The sequence below is a fragment of the Platichthys flesus genome, chromosome 15 (assembly GCF_949316205.1).
Source record: "Platichthys flesus chromosome 15, fPlaFle2.1, whole genome shotgun sequence".
Classification (NCBI taxonomy): Eukaryota; Metazoa; Chordata; class Actinopteri; order Pleuronectiformes; family Pleuronectidae; genus Platichthys; species Platichthys flesus.
Window position 1 is genome coordinate 5,036,053 of NC_084959.1, and position 12,466 is coordinate 5,048,518.

Below are 12,466 nucleotides of genomic sequence, written 5' to 3' on the forward strand. Positions count from 1 at the left end.
CACGCACACACACGCACAGAAACACAGAAACACACGCACACCCACATCCTATAAACTCCACAGCTCCACAGACAACATTTATCCTTGGGAAGAACTTGAACCCAGAATCCCTGAACACCCTCTTACTTTATCAAACCCATCCTCTGTCCCTTCACTTTTCACTTTCTTTCTTCACCTCTCCATCAACAACCCCCCCCCCCCCCCATTAAAAGCTGAGCTCCTAATCTTGTCACTCTCTCCATCCATCACTTCCCTGTGGTTGTGAGGAGGCAGATTCTCTGTTTACCACCTCCCTCTCTCTCTCTCTCTCTCTCTCGCTCTCTGTCTCTGTCAGATGAAGCATCATCAGTTTTCTGTTTTGACAGTTTGAGGGACAAGATAAGTAGGGGGCGAGTGAGGGTGTAGAAGAAATTCTGTGTGTCTTTGTTGCCATATCCCCCCCGCTCTGCTCATCTCTCACACTATTGGACCATCCAGCCCCCTCCCATATTCACAGCAGCCAGTCAGCTCGTACAATCTCTGTATCTCTCGCCTCCTAAGAGTCTCTCACTCTCTCTTTCTCTCTATCTCCCTCACTCACTCTTCCTCCTGCTTGCACACACATACATGAATTAAAGCCAGATCCACACACACACACACACACACACACACACACCGTGTCCCGCCTGCCTCCCCTGACTCCCTGCTGCATGAGGGGCTTCTTGCTGTGGCGATGTTGGGTTCTGTGGACTCATATCTCTCCCACTGGGGGAGAGCTTTCTGAAAACTTCTCCTCTCACCTGTCAGGAACCTGCTGTAAGTACATCTTCCTCGCTTTTTAACGCCATCCCCTCTACGGCACTCATTCCTTCATCCTTGTCCATCCCACACCTCTCTCCCCTTGACAGGGAGGGTTCAAACCTGTCCTCTCTTTCATGCCTCCTCTCTCCACTCACCTTCCTCTAACTGCTGCATACACCCTATGTTGCCTGTTTCCAAAACAACGCGGCAGGCCATTCGCTGGCCTGTGCCGTGCAGCATAACCTGTGCATATCCCCTGATTATGTGTTTGACAGCTTCTCTGGGGCTGAGCTCAGTGTCATCAGAGGTGAGTGGAGTGATGAGCTGCTGCTCTATGTGCTGGAGAGGTGGTGGAAATATTGAACTTCACTTGAAATACAAATGTGTGGCTTGGTGCAATTTTGTTTTCCCCAAATATGGGAGATTTAATAACTTAGCTTTGACATGAAAGAATTCCAAATAGAAAACAGACATGTCAGTGGGCATCCGTATCTACTAGAGTTTATAAAAATATCGATACAGCCATATATCATTTCCTGTCTCAAGATACAGGATTATAAATAAGCTGACGTCAAATATCAATATTGTAGTGTAATATATATTTTGGACTTTTGCCAGTTTATGTCTATTTTAGATTTGAATGATAGTACATCTGGACATTGACAAGTGGCAGTTTGCTTGTTAAAGACTAAACTGGGAATAAGATAAAAGTTAATGCTCTTTTTGGTAAATTTTTTCATCTCATTTTGTGTCCAACTCTGTGAAACTGACATCAGCGAATTAATACAAATCCTGCCCTGTATCTCTTTCGGGGGATTTAGTATATCGTGATGTGACGTTATATCATTGTCTTATAATATATCTACAATGAATGATCAGGCACCACTGGCCACGGTGGGGGAGGTGGGGGATTGGAATGTCCAGCTGGCATGGGAGGAATGTCACCAGAGCGGCCTTGGGGGGGGGGGGGGGGGGGGGTGTAAACTTAACGGTGAAAATATTCTGAGCGGCTGCCAACCACTGAAACTACTGGATCTTCTGCCCCACTTGTGTCCCGACTGTCAGAGACTGTCAGAGATTACCAGCTCACTTGATGCGGAGCCAATTTTCTATTTCTATTTATACATTATAGTCGTTAAAGTGTTTGCTGGTGCCTCTAATTGGCTTCTCTTGTTATAAGGTAGAGCCTGATTGATATTTCTGTGTTTATGTTTGCTGATATGAAGAGTTCCTGTATTTATATGTAATATTTGATGAAATATCTCATGGTTAACTGTAAAATATCCTGTGTCAATTACATTTTTATTTTATCATGGAAGCATTTGTCTTTTACTCTTTAATATCAGTATGAGCACTGGCCACAAAAATCCATATCCAGGCTCTAACAAGCAGATACTGTATTTGCACCTCTCTGTAAATGGCTGAGGAGAAACATTTGGTTCCTGGTACCTCAGGGTGGCATCTAGCACCGGGACAAAAGACTTTGATAAACACTGGAGGCACTGGCAGTTGTGTTTCAGGTGGGAGGGTCTTGATGGGAAATGTGTGTGTTACAAGTTATTAAACTCTGTCTTTGATGAGAACATTAATTAACTCTGTCTTTGATGAGAACATTTATTAACTCTGTCTTTGATGAGAACATTTATTAACTCTGTCTTTGATGAGAACATTTTTTAACTCTGTCTTTGACGAGAACATTTTTTAACTCTGTCTTTGATGAGAACATGTTTTAACTCTGTCTTTGATGAGAACATGTATTAACTCTGTCTTTGATGATAACATTTATTAACTCTGTCTTTGATGAGAACATTTATTAACTCTGTCTTTGATGAGAACATTTTTTAACTCTGTCTTTGACGAGAACATTTTTTAACTCTGTCTTTGATGAGAACATTTTTTAACTCTGTCTTTGACGAGAACATTTTTTAACTCTGTCTTTGATGAGAACATGTTTTAACTCTGTCTTTGATGAGAACATGTATTAACTCTGTCTTTGATGAGAACATTTATTAACTCTGTCATTGATGAGAACATTTATTAACTCTGTCTTTGATGAGAACATTTTTTAACTCTGTCTTTGACGAGAACATTTTTTAACTCTGTCTTTGATGAGAACATGTTTTAACTCTGTCTTTGATGAGAACATGTATTAACTCTGTCATTGATGATAACATTTATTAACTCTGTCTTTGATGAGAACATTTATTAACTCTGTCTTTGATGAGAAATTTTTTTAACTCTGTCTTTGATGAGAACATGTTTTAACTCTGTCTTTGATGAGAACATTTATTAACTCTGTCTTTGACGAGAACATTTTTTAACTCTGTCTTTGATGAGAACATGTTTTAACTCTGTCTTTGATGAGAACATGTATTAACTCTGTCATTGATGATAACATTTATTAACTCTGTCTTTGATGAGAACATGTTTTAACTCTGTCTTTGATGAGAACATGTTTTAACTCTGTCTTTGATGAGAACATTTATTAACTCTGTCTTTGATGAGAACATGTATTAACTCTGTCTTTGATGAGAACATCGTTTTAAAGATGCAGGTTTCTCCTCTGAGAGATGATGGGGATTCTCTAAATGTCTGGTCGGCCGAGTTGTTATCAACCTTTTACTTCTGCTGTAAAAGCCAAGTTGACTAATTTATCCTTACTTATTAATATATATTTTTCTTATTTTAGCTTTGATACATTTTTCCAAACAAAGATTGACTTTGGTTCTTTGTTGTGGTTTCAGTTGTTTTGTGCATTTGATATTTCGCTTTGAAGTACAAACAACTTTAATTTCTCCTCTGGTCCAAAAGATACGATGTTGAGGCTGAGAACATCATTGGCTGCATCATATTCGAGCTACAGGCTCTGCTGTCTGACGGAAAGGTCACATGGGATTTGAAAAGAAAACCAGTCTGCGTGTGAGTGTTTGCACTAAGATGTGAACACGTGTGTGGAAAAGGAGTGAGTGTGTGCTTGCAGAGCACATTCAGCCGTGTCCACGTTGTATTGTGTGGAGGGAGCCATGTGGTGAAAGCTCAGCAGCTGAGCTGAGAGATGCACTCATGTCATGCTGGGTATTTTTAGACACGTTGCTCAGGGGGGCTCAGTAATGGCACTGACCATATTATTCCATTTTGTTCTGCATTTCATATACATCAGATTATACAACCACAACAAAACACTGTTGTTTTATTTCAGTTTGGAAGAGATGTTGTTTTTTTCATTTATAAAGATAATGTATTTCTGCCAAATCATAAATATACGTCAGATTTCTCGTTCTTATTTTGACAATATCTTTGCTCGTCACACAACCTTTACTCAGGCAGATATCTGATATAGAGAGTGTTTTGATATCAGAAGTATTTTATTGAATTTTACAGTCGCTCCAGCTGAGACTAGAAGTATACAGAGACCATGACAATATCAATAAATAGAAATACAAAATATAGGAAGTGTATGAAATATATGCATTATATTAAGATATATATATATATATATATGTATATAAAAAAGAAGGCCAAATAGCATTATGTTAAAATTCCATACATCCAAAACTGCTTCAATTCATCATAAACTACAATCTAAGGGTGAAAAGAAGAAGAGATTCACTGTTGTATATAAATCCAACTGAAGAACGGATTAGTTAACGTTCAGTCGAGTGTTAAAACGCTGCACTGCTGACGTTCCTGTGGTCAGTGTCTTGATATTAATCCTCCAACCAGTCATGTGTTGGTTCAGTACTTTTTGAAGCGTGAACGCACTGGACACCACACAGGCCTGTTGAGATGTAACTGTGATGAAATAGTAAGAATAAGAACCATAAAACTGAATTATCATCGCTCACTCTTTCCTATAGAGATAGAAATCAGAGAAGATTAACACGATGGTGACTCTCTGTCGTCTGAATTCTCTTTTACCCATTTACTACATGCTTCTTTGGTGATGATGCGCTGCTGTAGTTGTGTGCACCTGTGTGTCTGTGTGTGTTCCGGTGTGCTGAGGAGAACATGTTGATTCAGACGGTTCCTCTCACACGTTCCTGTCCAGCTCAGCTCGGATCGGGCGAGCTGATCATTTCAGGCCCCTCCCTGCGTGCAGGACGATGAGGAGCGAGGAAGGTTAACCACCGACCGAGACTCGTCACCCGCTGCATCACACGCACACTCGCAGGCTTCCCTGTTCTCTTCCCCCCCGGCCGTCAGTTTACTGTGGGATTCCTTTAGATAGGATGAGCACTTGTGATGCTTTTATTCTTCAGTTTCAAGGCCTTGGATTGAATTATCTTTTATTTTGTTTTGTCCACCAGGCGTGCTGTTTAGGCCTCACCCCCCCCTCCTTCATGTGCAGAGGTTGACAGACATGCAGATCATAAATCTGTCGACCTATTGGCATGACGAACAAATGATGGAATTTCTAATCCCCTTAAGTAAATGAATTTCTGCCCTGTTGAACCCACTGAGTTGAGTTTTTTCATTATGTTTAAAATGAGCAGCAAGGGCGGAAAAAACAAAAAACAAACACAACAGAGCTTCACCCTGAGGCGCGGCTCCTCTGCTCCGTACAACCAGAGAGTGAGAAAAACACAACTCCAGGTCCCAGGAAAAATGTGTTTTATCTCCTCCTGCAGAACCCCCCCCCCCCTCTCTTTGAGTCTGTGTGTTCCTGTGATGTGACTGCCCACAGCAAGGAGATCTTCTCTCTTTTGATTGCAGAGGTTTATGGATGTTCGGCTCTTTTGTAAACAAAATTTTGACCTTTTTACGAGACAAAGACCTAAACTTCCCAAACAGATAAACTCTCCTGAAGACACAGGGTCTGGAGCTGTTGTGTCAATGAACTGTTCGTGTTAATGTATGTTTAGCTTGGAGGCTTCTATTCCCTCAGTTATTTAAAGAAACAAAATATTTCAGGATCAGCTCCTCTACCCTGTGGCACATGCCCCGCTCTCACTCAGACTATCAAAGCAGAGCGAGAGCGTCGAGGATGAAGAGTCTGTACCTTGTATAGGATGAATCTATTTGTTTGAACGTTATATTTTGATATTTTTCAAACACTTTTTATTTCTTATACTCCATCTGTTCATGTCTAAACTAGCGTTACAAGCTGTGTTTATGTAATATTAACCAGTTTTATTTATATATCAAGTTACTTGTATAGTTGGTAATGACATTAGTGAAAATGTACTGTATTAAAATAAGATTTCATATAAATGTAGAATCTTCACTTTAAAACTGATGCCAAAGTCAATTGAGTTGGTTTGATATTAATAATTCAATTCAAAGGTTTTCTTTTCTTCCAAATCTGATTTAAGTCGAGGTTTTGATCTGATAAGCACACTGACTCTGCAGCTATCAGCTCTCTCTCTCTCTCTCTCTCTCTCTCTGGAAACTATTTTAAAGACCCCCTGTGCTAAAGGACCCTCACCTCTGCTTGTCTCTGTGTGTCAGCGCTGTGATTGGCTGGCGACCTCTCCTGAGTGAATCCCCTCTCCCTGCTTCAGCTGCCGTGACCCTCTGAGGATAAACAGTGCAGATGATGAAATGGCCTATTTCTTAATCGCAGGTTTTCTAAAATATCACGTTGACCTTCAAACTCTTGTCAGGGCTGTCCTAACAAAACATGTGATTAATCTTTACTCGTGTACAAGGTGCAGGTGAGTCGAACAAAAGATAAGTTATAAACCGTTAGTGCACATTCAGCAGCAAACATGTCTGAGAGATTTTGAAACCTGCCTGAGTGCATTCTGCCTCCACTGCTCTGTTTAGAAAAACAAATTATATTTATGTGTAACATAATTTACGCTCCCACACCTGGTTTCCCCCGAGGCGGATGGCGTCGGGACGACAGCCGGGTGGCGTCTGCTGCTGCAGCGTTTGAAAGGGAAGCGTCAGTGTTTTCGTTCCAACCCGTCAATCAGTGGGTAATTTGTGTTTACTGGGAGCTGCCAAAAACACGTCTCCTGTCCACAATAGTTTGTGATGATTCCCTAATGATGTTAAGTGGCAGCATCAGACAAATGCTGACAAATTCCTCATTTAACACACAAACCTTCATAATAGTTACGTCAGAACTTTCTTATCTTTCATTCCTAACTCTGCACACATGATAAAAAACCAGTGAGGAAGTGTCAGTGCTGTGGTAACATGTAGATGGATGAGGGCGAGCGTGCACAAGTCAAACCCGGATGTGCGTCACATGAATTGCAGAGTTATGCAGCCAAGGACAGGTTTCTGTAAATGTTTGGCATCCTGGTCCTTCTCCAGTGGCTCTGAGTCATTACTATGCTGGTCATCCAAGGATCCCTCCTCTTCTCCACAATGCATGTGTGTCTGTGTGTGTGTGTGTGTGCCACTCGGAGCACGTGCCTGTGGTGTGAAGGGGATGAGAACTGATAGCTCTATATATAGAAGTATATGTATGTGGAGGCTTGGGGCCGGACTGTGCAGGAGAATGGAGGCTTGCAGAGCCTGCTAACGAGGGAACCTACAGGCCCATGCACGCCATCTATTAGGTTTATTTCTATATCTTTATGAGGACCAAATGTAGGTTTAAACACTGAGAGGGAAGTGTGTGTGTGTGTGTGTGTGTGTGTGTGTGTGTGTGTGTGTGTGTGTGTGTGTGTGTGTGTGTGTCTGTGTGTGTAAGGCGTCATTTGAGCAGCAGAGGAGCAGAGGGGGAGGTGGGTTATAGACTGACTCAGATTGAAACAGCTGACTGTAGGTGTGTGTATATATATTTGTGTGAGTGAGTGTGTGTGTGTCTGAGTGTGTGTTTCACATTACAGAGTGAGGACGTAGGGTTAGGGTACGTGGACATGAGCTTAGGATGTTGAATTCAAATTGAGGAAACAATTTAATGGGTTCATGCAAAGTGAATGGGATGGGTATAGGATAAGGTCTGGATATTAGATATAAGTATTCCTTAGGCTGCATAAATGCTTATTTTGTTTTGTTATGAACCTTTCTTGTCAATTTATTAAGTCTCTCGAATAATCAGAATACATCAGGAGAACTTTGTGGCTCAGTATTGTTCTTATTCTCACTGCTTGAAGTGGATGTGGATTTCCTGGTTGTTTTTCCCTGTTGTTGCTCCGCCTCTTTCTGAGCCTGAGGCAGAACCGTTTCTTCTGGTTGTTGTTGTCATCGCTCTCGGCTCAGACTCAACCGCTGAGGTCGGCTTGTTTTCTCTCTTATCTCAGAATAAAGTTCCTCTCACGGCCTCATACAGAACTTTATAACCCGATTTGAACTTTTCCCAAAAAAGGCAAATTCAGAAAAACAACTCACTTTTTATTTTCTGATCCTCTCTGGTCCTGCGTCATTTACTGATGTGCACTGCTTCAGGAGACTCACTGTGGATGACACCGGCGCTTCATCTTCCTCCTTTTTAATAACTGCAGGAGCTTTATATCCGCATAAAAATGTCGATTCAGCAGAAACCACAGCCATAAACCAGTAATGCTGTGGAGTGCTCACTGCAGCGATGGCACGAGGCGGCCTGCCCACGCTGCGTTCGGTACATTGGTCATGTCAGATACCCAACTCCCTGATTACGCACCGCAGAGCGTGAAAACAAGACACCATCAATCAGTTCTATGCAGCGTGTTTGTGGGAGCTGACTCAATTTGGAAGGAACTAGCATTTAGAGTCCGGTGAGCATTTGACTGGTTTGTTCAAATCAGTGCAAATTCACAAGAGGAGGAAGAAATGGCACAATAATCTGCGGGAGTCACTCGTAAAATTAACTGATGTCATTGGCCGAGTTGTGCTTCCATCCTCTTATCCTCCACTTCCTGGCTGGCCGAGCTGAGGCCGATTGGGATTTTGGAAAGGTGTGTGCCGGGGGGTGGAGGAGAGCGAGGGGCCGGAAGCGAGGGTTGAGAGACGACTGGACTCAATCCGGCCAGATTAACGCTAGATTGATGTGAGAAAAATCATCACCTCCCGCTCCAGATTAAACTCTGACCACATCACAAGGACACAGCGTTTTCGGGATATTTGACTTGATACCCCCCCCCCCCCCCCCCAAACATAAAAAAACCATAATCCCCTCTTTAGCAGTGAGGGTTTTTCTTAATCACTGCAGATGTGTAATTGTATGCCATGCTGCTTGACAGAGAGAGAGAGAGAGAGAGAGAGAGAGAGAGAGAGAGAGAGAGACATATGTTCCACATTCAGATTTTTTCTTTAAAGGTGACATCATGAATTACGTAACGCAGTGTTGTGTTTGGCTGACCTGTTTGTGTGTCTGTGTGTGTGTGTGTGTGTGTGTGTGTGTGTGTGTGTGTGTGTGTGTGTTGGCTGGTTAAGTAATGACACATTTTATGGTAACAGTAACTGAAAGCCAGATAATCGGAATGTTTAGATAAGAGTCGCTGCAAATGTTGTTTCTGAGTAAAGCTACGTTCAAGACTCATTCAGTTCAACAGCGTTACACAAGTTATATAGTTACACGGCATTTATGTCTTTCCAGCTTTAACAGTTGGACTCTTCCTCTCGCTCCTCTTCCTTTTGCTCCTCTTCCACTTGTCTGTTTCAGTCGCATGCGTCCATTCCGCTCCCATGATGCAAAACCTCACTCCATAGTTTAAGTTCCCCCGGCCAATCAGAGTGGTGCAGTAGGAGGGCACATCCAGTCGGCTCATGCTTGTAAACAGCCCTGACAGTAGGAGGGACTTTCAATTTACAGTCCCACCCTCTGTTGTCGTCCCTGTTCAGCCCCTTTTCAGTGTGTGTGTGTGTGTGTGTGTGTGTGTGTGATGTGAGGAAAAGGGAAAAGGGAAAAGGAAGAGTGGTCAGTGGAGCAGGAGGGCGCAGGCGAGAGGAAGTCAGGGTGTGTGTGCTGATTCTTCAGTGTTACACAAACCCAACACATAGCTGCCATGGAGCCTTCTACACTGATCTACTGCAGCCGACTGACAGCAGGTAGTCTGTGTGTATGTGTGTGTGTGTGTGTGTGTGTGTGTGTGTATACTTATACATGTAAACTGTGTGTTTGTACTTATACATGTCAACTGTATGTGTGTGTGTTATTCTACATGTCACATGTGTGTGTGTATGTGTTCTTATACATTTCACATGTGTGCGTGTATGTGTGTTCTTATACATGTCAACTGTGTGTGTGTGCGTGTGTATGTGTGTTCTTATACATGTCAACTGTGTGTATGTGTGTAATTATACAAGTCAACTGTGTGTGTCTGTGTGTGTGTGTGTGTGTGTACTTATACATGTAAACTGTCTGTGTGTGTACTCATACATGTAAACTGTGTGTGTGTGTTTGTTCTTATCCATGTCAAATGTATGTGTGTGAGTGTGTTGTGCGTGCTCTTATGTTCATGCAGTACACGTGTTGACTGAATATTTGTATGCAGTGATTTTCACATTCACTCTGCAGTTCAAACCACATTCATACAACTGCAATCCAAACCCGATGCACTACTTTGTTTACAAAACAAACACAATTCTATCACACACCTGCTCATGTGGAGGAGCCGGGGATTGAACCATCGCCCCTCTCTCTCCCTCCTGAGGCACAGCCGCCCCATCAGCTGTCACCAGAGTGAAGTGTGTCTGTGTGAAGCTGTCGGCACAGATTCACTGGTGCTGTTCAGGTACACGAGAGTCAACAGGCAGCAGATCGACCACGAGGCCAAAACTTAAATGATGACCAAATGTCAATATCGATAATTATCATGATTAATGACACATTTTTATTTATCAGACTTTTTAGATTTACTCCTGAGAGATGTTGAGGTTTAAAACTTTCAAATGAGCAGAGAATGAAACACTTGATAAACAACAAAGTAGTTTACAAATCTGAAGTTGATCCATATGAACTGAAGCTTTGTTGAATTACTTATGATGGAAATTTGATTTTATTTCCCAGCTCTTGTTCACACTCTTCCACTCAAACTGGCTCTGTCCTCCTGTTGAACTATGAAGAGCTGGTTAATTTCCACTTCCTCTCCACGTGTGTGTGCGTGTGTGTGTGTGTGTGTGTGTGTGTGTGTGTGTGTGTGTGTGTTATATATTTTATTCACACGTATATGAGCTGCGAGGATCCCGTTCCTTTAGTTCTGGATGAGACAAAGAGAAAGTGAGAGAAAGAATACTATTACTGTGTATCCTGTTAAGCCAGCACTGAATAGACGCATTGTGTTTTGACTCCACGAGTGTTCGCCTGTTGTCGCACACCGATCTGCTGCAACCGTGCGCTCACACGCAAACACGTACCTAGATTCCCATGCAAATACTGTAATCCTGAGAGTTCAGGGGAGGTGGGGGGGGGATTACTGGAGCCGAGGTCTGTTATTACTGCGTGTTTAATTGCCAGGGGAATTATGACACATTTCATTTTGATGGTGTTGAGTTGACAGCCCCCTGCAGGACGAGTCCTCTCGTACGTCATGTTTTAGAGGCTTCCTGCAGTTCCTGGCTTCATCACACTCTGCTGCTTCAACTGCAGAGACTAAAATCTGAGTCTGCACGTCGTCACCCACTCCTGGAGCTCGGGAGCCTGTCAGTGAACTGGTCACGGCTGCTTTAAAGCTTCAGAACCGAGCACGGCGGCCTACTTAGGCACATGAGTGGAGCTGGGAACGCCGTCTGCTTCCTGCATGTACATAAACACATGATACTGCACAGGAGAATCCACTCATGTGCATGTGTTGTTCTCAAGTGTGTGTGTTAGTGTGTGTGTGTGTGTTCTGCAGCGGCATGTATGCATTTTCCAATCAGCTGGAACAAAGCTTTGTAAAAGTCACATGCCCTTCATGCATGAGGTACACTGAAGGTTCAAAAGAAATGTTAAGTGACATTAAAGGTTTTATTTTTCCATTTACTCCGACTGACACTGAGCAGACGGCTTTGGCAGATTTAAAAAACAAATCCCTATTTAGGATTTATTCAACTTCAGGATCTTATTTTGCTGTGGCCACTGAAAGAAATTACTTTTTAAAGTAAACAAATGGAGCCACTGCTGTCCCAGGACCACGGGTGTTATTTTAGTTTCACTGTCATGGCCTCCCTGCCTCCCCGCTAATACACGTGTCTAAATTTAGACAGACGTCATCTCAGAATGATGCTGTTGTGGTATCAGTGAGTTGTGGTGGAGAAGGAGAAGAAGTGTACGCACTGAACATCCAGTGTTTGTTCTACGTTCTATCGAGCTTCTTTTCACCGGAGTCCAACAGAGACAACCGGATACTCTTGAAATGCCAGTTTTAATCGCAGGATTTAAACAGAACAATGCATATTTGGATTCAGAAAAAAATATAAGCCACTAAACCGCTGATCGTTTCCATCAGACAGGCTGCAAGGTCCTCACCAGAGAGGGCGTGTGACATCTTGTTCTTGAGCTTGGCTTAAGACGTGACCTTTACCCTCCCGGTCCGCAGACTGTGTGTCATTGGATCCTCTCGAAAGATACTGCCTGACCCACTGTAATTGTGTGTGTGTGTGTGTGTGTGTGTGTGTGTGTGTGTGTGTGTGTGTGTGTGTGTGTTTGAGGAGGGGATACAGGGGGCAACAATTTACAATAGGGCCACATGGGCGAGGGGATTGAGTGTCATATTAGATCCAGCAGTGACAGATGCACAGATACGGGGGGGGTCTGGTGGGGGATGATGATTATCAGTGTGTTTGTGCTTTTGTGCATTAGTTTGTGTGTGTCCTCGTCACAAGGGAA

General features: G+C 42.8%; 1 protein-coding gene across 2 annotated transcripts in view; it reads left to right on the forward strand.

The window, feature by feature from the left end:
• Positions 1 to 652: 652 nt before the first annotated feature.
• The window catches only part of trim3b (tripartite motif containing 3b), a 28,109-nt gene continuing 16,295 nt past the window's right edge, over positions 653 to 12,466 (forward strand). The window contains exon 1 of one of the 2 annotated variants that reach the window (XM_062405692.1): positions 653 to 795. The gene's annotated coding sequence lies outside the window, so the exon portion shown is untranslated. The remainder of the gene's footprint in view (positions 796 to 12,466) is intronic. The other variant, XM_062405693.1, reaches the window with a different exon arrangement.